This window comes from Mauremys reevesii, linkage group 2 (assembly GCF_016161935.1).
Source record: "Mauremys reevesii isolate NIE-2019 linkage group 2, ASM1616193v1, whole genome shotgun sequence".
NCBI lineage: Eukaryota > Metazoa > Chordata > Testudines > Geoemydidae > Mauremys > Mauremys reevesii.
In genome coordinates this window covers 208,439,569-208,451,039 of record NC_052624.1, presented here as the reverse complement: position 1 = coordinate 208,451,039, position 11,471 = coordinate 208,439,569, and positions in this window count along the sequence as shown.

The following is an 11,471-nucleotide window of genomic DNA, read 5'->3' as shown; positions in this document are numbered from 1 at the left end:
TGTATTTGCAGGGACTTAATTCTAGGGAAGAAAAATAGGTTTACTTTCTAATTTCTTCAGTATTTATTTAGCAACAACAAATTATTATTTCTATTGCTGTAGGACTGAGGTCCCATTTGCTTGATGATGTACAACCATATAAAATGATGTTTTCCATGTCATGGAGATCAGAATTATTTATCTTTTTTTATTATTTTTATTATTTTTTAAAATATTTTCCTGTTCATACAGTCTCTATAGTTCAAAGCTCATATACAGAAAAATTATATCTGATATCTTTTGGACTGATGTTAACCAATAAGAGTCTAATCCTGCGCCCAGTGACAGGCATTGACTTCAGTGAACCAGGATCAGAAGCTAACTTCCTGAAAACGGGGGAGAAATCCTGGCCCTGTTGAAGTCAGTGGGAGCTTTGCTTTTGGCTTCAATGAGGCCATGACTTTGTAGGGCTGGTGATAGAAATGGAGTGCCAATTGTGTGCACACGGATTTTTATTTATACATAAGCCACTCATCGGAAGCTGTGAAACAACTCTGAAAAATCAAGACACTTTTATTCAGAAGCTTAAAAATGGTTTATAGGGTCTAACTTTAGGTACCCAAGTTTGAAAATGCTGGTTTCAAGCTTTGACTCTAGTTACCCATCTTCAAAATGGGAATACAAAGATTTACTCTAGAGGGTGTTGGAGTAAATTCATTATTGCTTGCAAAATGCTTTCAGATAATCGTTGGATAGAAGGCACTATAGCAGGGGTTGGCAAACTATGTCCCGCGGGCCGGATCCGGCCCATCAGGGGTTTGGATCTGGCTGCGGGATTGCCAGCCCTGTGGTGCTGCAGGCCCTGCACCCCTCCCTGAAGCGGCCAGCACCACATCCCTGCGGCCCATGGGGGAGTGGGGAAAGAGGGCTCCGGGAACAGGAAACCATGGCCAATGGGAGATTCGAGGGAGGTACCTGCAAGCGAGGGCCCTCTGCCCCTCCTCCCTCCTCCAGGGTCCGCAGGGACGTGGTGCCTGCTAGTTCCAGGAGTGGTGTGGGGCTAGGGCAGGCTGGAAGCCTTTCCTAGCCCCGCTGCGCGCCACTGCCACCCAGGAGCCGCTCCAGGTAAGTGGTGCCGGGCTGGGGCCTGCACCCTGAACCCCTCCTGCACCCCGCACCCTAACCCCCTGGCACACCCCTCCTGCACCGAGCCCCCTGCTGCACCCCACCCCCCTGCCCTGATCCCCCTTCTGCACCCTAAACCCCTGCTCTGAGCCCCTGCCACACCCCACAGCCCTCCTGCACTCCAGCCCCTGCCCTGAGCCCCCTGCTGCACCCCACCCCCTGCCCTGAGCCCCCTCATACACCCCGCAACCCTCCTCTGCACCAACCCCTTCCCCTGAGCCCCTTCCTGCACACCTCATGCCCTACCACACCCCGTACTCCCTCTCGCACTCCAACCCCCTGCCCTAGCCCTACATTCATGGCCCTGCATGCAATTTCCCCACCCAGATATGGCCCTCAGACCAAAAAGTTTGCCCACCCTTGCATTATAGACATAAAAAACGTTATTATTCATACAAAATCTGCACACTATGTAAGTAATACCAGAATGTAAACTATATAAGAAGATACTCACGTCTACTTTGAGCATTATCTCATTTCCAGGCATCGTTGTACAAACCACAGATCTTAACAACTGCTAAGCAGTGCTGCAACCTGTTTTCTTCTCCCTGCTACCATATACTGAAGTTTGATCTAAAGTAAGCTAGCTGGATCTAATTCAACATGGGATTATCTGGTTGAAAATGAAAAGGAGTAGCATCCCACTAATTCCATATATAGTAATAGAAATGACAGCTTTCATTTAGACATGTGAAAATTTAAGAGACCTGCTTACCATTAGAATTTTTCTTCCTATTATGCATACATTAGCAAAGAAATCCATTAAATTAGACACCCAGGTTAACCTTGTCAGAAGTTTGGAAACATCTTTTTGTTGGATGTTTGCTGATTATAAGACTCAGGCAATGCTTAATAGGACAGAAAAGGCCAGTAAGCAGCCATCAGATGGATCAGCAGAGTGCTGGAAAAGGTATTGGGAGCAACAGGCTGTTTATACTAGGGCTCCAAATACTGTTAGCAACACTGATGTTTCAAAAATATTCCTAATGTAGTCACAATTTAATCAGGGATCCATTCTATTAGTTATTAGAAGAGTTCTGCTGCAGCATTGTAACTATGATGAAACTGGGAGAGAAAATTATTAGCTAGACAATTACTAACTATACTTGAAAGCTTAGGATTAAATAAAATTGTAAATAACTAGGAGAATTTCTAAGGCAGCTAACTGGTACCTAATAGATTGCTGAACATGTGCCTCCAGCAGGATATTGTGTGAAAGGTTTAGTGACAATTCTATAAAAAGAGCAACTTTACTATCTAGCATGTTGATTTGAATGAGAGGTGAAAATCTAATATGCTCAAGTGAGCACAGTCAGTTATGTAGATTTTTTTCCTTGCAGGCATTCTTAGTGAAATTATTCCCGGGGGGAATTCTGCACCACTGCACATGCACAGAATTCATAACCCCTGCAGAATTTTTTCACTCACCGGGGCTACCCTGGTGCCAGAAAAAAGGGAAGCCGCTCCTGGTAGGGAGCAGCCAGCTGCCAAGAGGGAAGTGGGAGAAGAGGCTGCGTTCCTCAAAGCACCTTGCTGGTGGGGCCAGGTGAGGCGGCACGGGATATGGTGGGGACAGACAGTGTGGGGCACCTTGGGCTGCTGCAGGGGGTTGCAGACTGGTGTTTAGAATGGTTATAGCAGTGGCAGACAGGGGTGAGGGCTGAATATTGGTGCAAGGCCACCTGGGGACAGGGCAGATATGTCTGACTGAATGATAGGCTAGGGTTAGCCAGTGTCTGCATGGGGGAGGCTCCGCAACTCCCTAATAATCCCTTCCTCCTCCCCCAAAAAACTGTTCCATACTTCTCCCACCCACATCCAACGACCCTGCAGGTTCACTCCAAGGCTTCTTGCTAGCAATTACTTCCCTCTCCCTCAGCTCCTCCATTAGCCCGGATTCCCCTAAACCTTTGCACTGTGGGAAATACATTTCTATATTGTAGTTTAAATGAATTATTACTCAAAGTTCTGTATTAATATTCCTATTAAGGAATCTATTTGTCAAAAAACATTTCCTAAACCTTTTTTTGTTGTCTGTATTATTACAGACATACTTGCTGACAGGTATTTTGAAATAAATTACCAAAATAATTGAAACTGGTGTGATTATATTGTGGTGTTTTGACAAATAAAATATGTAGAATTTTACAGAATTTTAAAATAGTGTGCAGAATTTTTAATTTTTTTGGTGTAGAATTCCCACAGAAGTATGAACTGCAAATCTAAAACTGTACAGTAATAGGTAACAGAGCTGCACTAATGCCTTTTCAAAGAATTAAGACATTACAAGACCAAACTATTACTACAATTCAAAATTTAAAATTGCTATGTTGGGATAATAAAATGATTTTTTATCTCCTGTAAAAAATAAAAATGGTTTAGGAACAAACTAATCCTTTTTAGATTTATGTACTGAAAAATTCTGAGTACATGTTAGGAGTGTTGGATTAAATGTTTTATGCTATCTTTTTTTCAACTTAAATAACTTTGCACTGAGGGTAATCAAAGTGCATCCTGCATACCATCTGGCCGCAGGACCTTGCAGTTTATAAGACTAGCAGGAACTAGCTCTCAGTATTCTGTCATTCCTTTTGAATTCAACTTGGCTCATGGAGAACCCAGCACTTTGCTAGAAAAGGCTTTTCTAACAACGTTGGGTTTGTTTGTTTGTTTGTTTGTTTGTTTGTTTGTTTGTTTGTTTGTTTGTTTGAAAAATCCATATCGGAGACCAGACTACAAATGTCAAAGGGGCTGTTGGCAGAATGACATCATTTAAATTTTCAATTTAAATACAAAAAAAAAAGGAATGCAGATACTGTTTCTAGGCACTTCGGGGTCCTAGAGTGGTCAATTGGGTTTCAGGTGCAGTCTGATTTCCTTCCAATACAGCAAAGTCATTGCAATCAAAATAATAAAAACATTTTAAAGCACCCTTCCTCCCCTCTGTTCTCCAACTGCAGTTTGCACCCTTTTATGGGCATATTTATATGGAGGAGGTGGCTGTATTTAATGACTTGAGTTGGGATTAATGCCATATTAATTTCTCTCTCTGAATTTTCTTCTGATAAACAGATCACTCAATTTTTCCAGCCTGCTGGAAAATCCTTTCACATTTATTGGATGAAATATGTATTTAGTCCATAATTTGGTATCTGAATTACAGTGATAGGGGACATTTAACAGCATTTTGTTTCTTTGCTTGTTTAAAAGCACCATTATATTTTATTAGAAGTATAAAATATATTTGGATAATGGCTTTTAATATAAAGGAATTAGAATGACTTTTGCACATTTCTTGTTTGATCCTATTTGCCAGTTAAAGTCCTACAAGATTTGTTTAAATCTAGCTGATCCCATAGTAAATGAAGCATTGTTGTGTTCAGAGGGGGAGCATTGTGCTGTATTTAAATTTTGTTTTGTTAATTTTTAAATTCATCCATCCAAACCCTTATGAAAATACAGTACTGTAATATTTTGCGGCCAAGTTCCAAAGCACAACAGCTTGCAATAGTAAGTAATGCTACTGCAATGTTTGTGGCTATTACTTTAGGATACTGAAATTCACCTAATTAAGATAATAAAATGTTTCACTATTAAAGTGAAATATAGGAACGTCTATTTATTTTGGACTAGACTGTGACTTTGCCAAAAGCCCTGATGAGTTAAGGGGCTGACCAGGGACCAAATTCTGACTTAGTCTCAACATACTGCCTCTTTCATCCCTTGCTCCATGGTGGGAGATTACACTGTGCCAACCCTATCCCTGACCCAGATTGTTTCCCCCACATGCTGGCTGGCACAGCTAAACTGGCATGGAGAGAGCAGAGTGAAATCTCCATCCATTCCCTGCCAATCTGCATGGGATGGGGGAAAATCAGCCTTGTAGAGGCTGCTGTTCCCTTGGATATCCTTATCTCACACAGAAGAGACAAAGGGTGTCTTACTCCCCTGTACTCCTCTCAATGGGCGCATACTACAGACCACAACTGTGCCTTTTATTGCCCAGAGCCATATCTCAAAATCACCAAGAAGTTGGATTACATCAGAGCTGTAAATACTAACAGACTATCACAGCTAGAGAGATTAAAGCTAGAAAGGTTCCCTATAATTTATTGATCAGAACAAAACTGACATCCATCTAGAATTTACTAGCACATTAAACTTGAATTAAATAGCACATTCTCAGAGTTACACAAGTTGTACTCCAGCAGAGTATATCCTGGAACACCCTGCACATCGTCATTGTCAGATTTCAATAAATATCTCACTTGTCTTGATATCTACATCAATCCTAAACCTTTTGACATCTGACCTAAGCTGCCCTTCTATGCTTTAAAGGACAATGAAGAGACAGTTGTAGGCAATCAAATGATTGAGCCCAACCCCCTTGAAGGTCTACCAGCAGTTCAAAGTATTACAGGGAACACAAGTTCTTTGTCTGTAAGATACATTGAAGCATTTCTCACGATGTTTGGAACAAAAATCTACTCTCATGCTTTATTGCAAAACAAGTGTTTTGTGGAAAGCCACAAGTAAAACTTTGCTCTCAATCACGCAGCTTTAAATTAGAAAAATACTTTAAAAAAAAAAGAGGATATAACTTCTCTTATCTTATCAGTCCAAAAGAGGTAGTTCACCAGCAGCTAACATTCTGCAGAAGAAACAAATGCAAGCATGATGGCCACTGTCCTGGAGGTGACACAAAGGGGACTGAACTGGGAACATCCAGAGCTAAAAGCAGGAGCTGCTTGAGCTAAAGAGACAAGGCTCAGTAGCTGGCTGCTGTAACAAGTCGTCTATTCTCTGGACTGGCACAGACGGGGATTTACACACCAGCAGTTACACAAACACATACATACTGTCATTTTGACTATTTGCTCTCAGATGTTATTTTCTACCTCAATTAAATGGGATTGTTTTTGCTCACTGATTCGTTGACAAACTTTTGTAATAGGAAAATAAAAGGCAACCAACACTTATCTGAATTTTCAGCTGAATAATTATTTGGGCAAAAATTCATGGAGCTTTTGGGATTCTCTAACATCTTCATAAATAAATTGGCATTGGTCAAGGTATTCAAACAACAAACCATATGACACCATGAATAAGAGCTTAGCAAAGTTACCACATTTATTCACTAAAATATTTGCAAATCATTTTTAGTATTATTTGAACAGCTCTAACTTGGAGACTTCCATTGTTATATCCTTGGGGGCAGCCGGTTTAGGAAGAAATCACTTGAGGCCAGGCAGCAGACAGCTAACAAAACTACCATTTTATTTACAGACACAGAGCTCACCCAACCGGCCGAAACAGGCTGGGCTATCCCCTAATAATCTAACTCAGTTGCCATAGCAACAAAAACCATGACAACCAAATACACAACATATTCCTCCCCCCAATAAGAACAGCCCCTAAATAAAACACACACTAGACTAGAGAAGGAGGGTAAACTGCCTCCATTCCCGGCTAAACCCTGGGGATTATTTTGCCCCATAACCGTGGGTTCGCCCTAGCTAAAGATCCAGCCGATCAGGAGGCCTTCTGTCTCTAGGTGGATTACGGCGAACTACTGGTGTTGTTGCACCCGAAAGTACCATGGGCTCAGGGTCCGCAGCACGAACAGGTGAGGAGGTGGTATCAGCTCGTGCTGGGCAAAGGAGTATCACAGCCGCCGGCAGTAATGGAGGAGAACAGTCAGGAACAGGTGATTCGTGATTCGGTGTCTCACCAGAAGAGGTGAAGTCAGACCCCTCAACTGCAGATGTGTCCTGAGGACTGGCATGACCTGGCAACAGCTGATCTACATGTCGCCGCCAGGTAAGATTCTCTGCAGTCCGGACTGTGTAGGAAACAGGTCCTGTTTGAGTGATGATTGTGGCAGGGACCCATTTAGCTCTGGAAGTATAATTCCGAGCCAAAACTGGCTGTCCCGTGCTAAAGGTTCGGTCTTTTGCTCTGGGTGCCCATCTGATGACTTGATATTGCTGCTGATGTTGCACAATTTGTCGGGGTTCAGAAGGTTTCAGCAGATCAAAGCAAGTGCGCAGCTGTCGTTCCATCATTAGAAAGGCCGGGGATGCCTGGGTCGTAGCATGAGGTGTGTTTCTGTAGGAAAGTAAGAAGGTATCCAGACGCTTTTGAATGGAGTGTTGTCCCCTTGCTGATTTCAAAGCGTGTTTCATTGTCTGCACAAATCTTTCAGCTAATCCGTTGGTGGATGGATGATATGGTGCTGACATGATGTGGTGTATCCTGTTTGCCTTCATAAAATTTTGAAACTCCTGAGAGACGAACTGCGGTCCGTTGTTGCTCACAAGTTGTTCTGGCAGACCAAAATGACTAAAGAGTCCTCGTAGTTTTTGGATAGTACTCTCTGCAGTAGTGGACTGCATTATAGAGACTTCTGGCCATTTAGAATGGGCATCTACTGCCACCAAGAACATGCTTCCTTCAAGGGGGCCAGCAAAGTCAACGTGAATATGTTGCCACGGGTTTTCAGGCCAGTCCCATGGGTGTTGGGGTGCCCATTGGGGTGCATTCCTCACACCCTGACATGACATACAAGCTTTTGCCTTCTCTTCAATAGCACTGTCCAATCCAGGCCACCAAAAATAGCTTCGAGCAATTTCCTTCATGCGCACTATTCCACAGTGACCGGAATGTAGCTGTTCTAACATCTGTGATCTCAATGGTGGTGGAATAATGACACGTCTCCCCCACAACAAACAACCAGATTGGACCGATAACTCCGTCCTCCTGGACATGTAGGTAACAAGGTCGGGTGAGACCGGAGAGGTTTGTCGAGATTTTCCATGCATCACCAGGTCCATAACTTGGGACAATACTGGGTCAACGCGAGTTGCCTTCTTTATCTGAGTAGCAGTGATGGGTGTATTCTCTACCTGGTCAAAGTAGAAGATTTCCTTTTGGGCACTATCTTGATGTTTGACTGGCAAAGGCAACCTTGAGAGGCCATCTGCATTGCCGTGCAGAGTGGATTTCCGATATTTGATTTCATATGTGTGCGCTGAAAGTAACAATGGCCAACGTTGCATACGACTAGCAGCTAATGGGGGAATGCCTGTGTAAGGTCCAAAAATTGACGTCAGAGGTCGATGGTCTGTGAGAAGAGTAAACTTTTGCCCAAACAGGTACTGATGAAACTTCCAAATTCCAAAAACAATTCCTAATGCCTCACGTTCGATTTGGGTGTAGTTCGTTTCTGCTTTGCTTAGAGTGCGTGAAGCAAAAGCAATAGGTCTCTCTTCTCCCGAAGGCATAATATGTGACACGACTGCTCCCACTTCATAAGGGGAGGCATCACAGGCCAATTGCAGGGGTAAGTATGGATCAAAGTGTGTTAGAACTTCAGAATTTAGCAATGCATCCTTAGCTTTGTTAAATGCAACATCACAGGCTTCAGTCCACTTCCAGGCCTTGTTCTGCCCAAGGAGCTCATGAAGTGGTTTTAGCAGTGTGGCTAACTGTGAGATGAACTTTCCATAATAGTTCAGTAGTCCTAGAAACGAGCGCAGCTGGCTTACATTTTGAGGTGGGGGAGCCTCCACAATAGCTTTAACTTTTGCAGGGGCCTTATGAAAACCTGCAGAATCAATGATGTGTCCCAAATATTCAACAGAGGGCTTGAAGAATTCACACTTGTCTTTGCGAACTCGTAGGCCATACTCTTCCACTCTTTGTAGGGTAGCCTCTAAATTCTTTAAGTGATCCTCTTCATTTCTTCCAGTGACCAGGATATCATCCAGATAGCACTGAACTCCTGACAAGCCACACAAGATCTGGTCCATAGCCCTCTGGAACAGGGCGGGAGCAGACGTTATTCCAAAGGGTAGGCGACAGTATCAATAAAGCCCCTTATGAGTCACAATAGTCAACAGCTCTTGGGACTTTTCATCGACGTGCATCTGTAAATATGCTTGACTCTGATCAATCTTACTGAACTTTTGTCCCCCAGCCATGCCTGTGAAGAGGTCATCAATGCGGGGAAGTGGGTATTGCTCTGCACACAACACTGGCAGTGACTTTAAAATCACTGCAAATCCAGAGAGAGCCATCTTTCTTCACTATTGGAATGATAGGAGTGGCCCATGAGCTATGGGTAACTGGTATTAGGACTCCATTGGTGACCAGGCGCTCCAGGTCTGCTTCAACTTTTGGCCTGATGGCATATGGCACAGTTCGGGCTTTCAGATATTTTGGTGGACTGTCAGGTTTAATGTTCAATGTCACAGTGATTCCCTTCATACTTCCCAAATCATCTCCAAAAACAGCAGCATGTTTCCTTAGTATAGGGGTTAGACTGGTTTCTTCTTTAGTCATCCGGTGCACTTCTGCCCAGTTCAGTTGAATCTTCCAAGCCAAGACCTACCCATTAAGGCTGGGTAGTTACCTCTCACCACAAACAGTGGCAATTTAGCAGCCTGTCCATTGAGCTCCACCTTAACATCAATAGTGCCCAACATGGGCACAGCTTCTCCCGTATACGTCTTCAGAAGTTTTTGTTGCCTTAAGCGGAAGATGCTGTAGCTTTTCTTTATACACAGTCTCGGAGACCAGTGAGACGGCTGCACCGGTGTCCAGTTCCATGCGTATAGGTTTGCCATCCAACAACGGGGTTACCCAGTATTCATGTGAGCCCACTGCCAAAGACAAAACATGCAGTGGCACTTCCTCTCGCGATGAGGTGTCACCTTGATCATCCTGGGTCTGCTCTAGGGTATGCAGGGTTCCTCTTTTTGTCGGCCAGACCACAGGCCTCTTTTTCTTTTGTTTACAGGCACACTCAATGTGTCCCTTTTTGCCACAGTGTCAACACACCAGGTCTTTACACCAGCATTCTGATGCCTGGTGACCCGGCTTACCACAGCGGTAACATTCTTGACTCTGCATAGTTTTGTGGGTCGGTTCTTGTGACACTTTTTGCACGCTAGGGGATGCACCGATGTATTGCACCTCCCTTGTAGCCAGTTCCATGGAGACAGCAATATCAACAGCCTTCTGTAATGTAAGCTCAGTCTCTATCAGTAGGCGCTTCCGTATAGCTTCACTGTAGAGGCCACACACTAACCTGTCACGCAGGGCATCATTTAACATCTCTTTAAATTCACAGTGTTCTGCTAGCTTTTTTAAAATTGCTACAAATTGTACAACTGTTTCATCTTCCTTTTGGTCTCTTTTGTGGAACCTATATCTTTCAGCAATTACCAGTGGTTTGGGGGAAAAATGGGACCCCAGGATTTCCACAATGTCACTGTAAGATTTAGTCTCAGGCTTAACAGGGTGTAGTAAGCTGCGTAGCAGGGAGTAGGTTTGAGCCCCTACAACACTTAAGAATATTGGCACCTTCTTCGCTTCTGTAATGTCATTTGCAATAACAAAAAGCTCAAAACGCTCAGTATATACATGCCACTGCTCTATATTCTCATCAAAAGGTTCCAGTGGCCTGGTCAGAGTAGCCATGATTTTTAGTTTCACTTTCACAGTCAGTGCAAACAAGCAGGTTTTTTGTTTGTTTGTTCTTTACCTTGACTTCTACTTCCTTCTGTTACTGGAGCACCGGAATCCCACCCTCATCACCACTTGTTATATCCTTGGGTGCAGCCGGTTTAGGAAGAAATCACTTGAGGCCAGACAGCAGACAGCTAACAAAACTACCATTTTATTTACAGACACAGAGCTCACCCAACCGGCCGAAACAGGCTGGGCTATCCCCTAATAATCTAACTCAGTTGCCATAGCAACAAAAACCATGACAACCAAATACACAACATCCATGTCAACCTTTCCTAAAGATTCTCAAGTCTCTTAGCTTTGCTAGTCTGCTTTCCAATTTCCTTCAACTTGAGGGTTGATTTGTTATAGTTTATTTTAGGAAGAATATAGACCTACATTTTTAGAAGTGACCAAGGATTATGAGTTCCTCAATTTTGGGATGCCTGACTTGACACTCCAGAAAGGCACTTGCTTTTTAGGGAGTAGGGGCTCAGCATTTTCTGAAAATCAGACCCCTTTAAGGTATCTCAACTTGGGCATCTACAAACTTAGACACTTAAAATCACTAGTCACTTTTGAAAACATAAGCTAAAGTGTTCATTTTGGAAGGAGTGAATGAAACATACATATCATCATGGCACTGGAATCGATCGTGTTTGTAAAATATCTGAAGCCCAACCTATTTTTACATAAAATAATTGGAGCAATTTCTACCTCTAAGGAAAACACTGGAATATTGGGAATATTTGTCAACAGTTTACCAGAAGTAAAGGACAGTGTTTTGGCTTTAA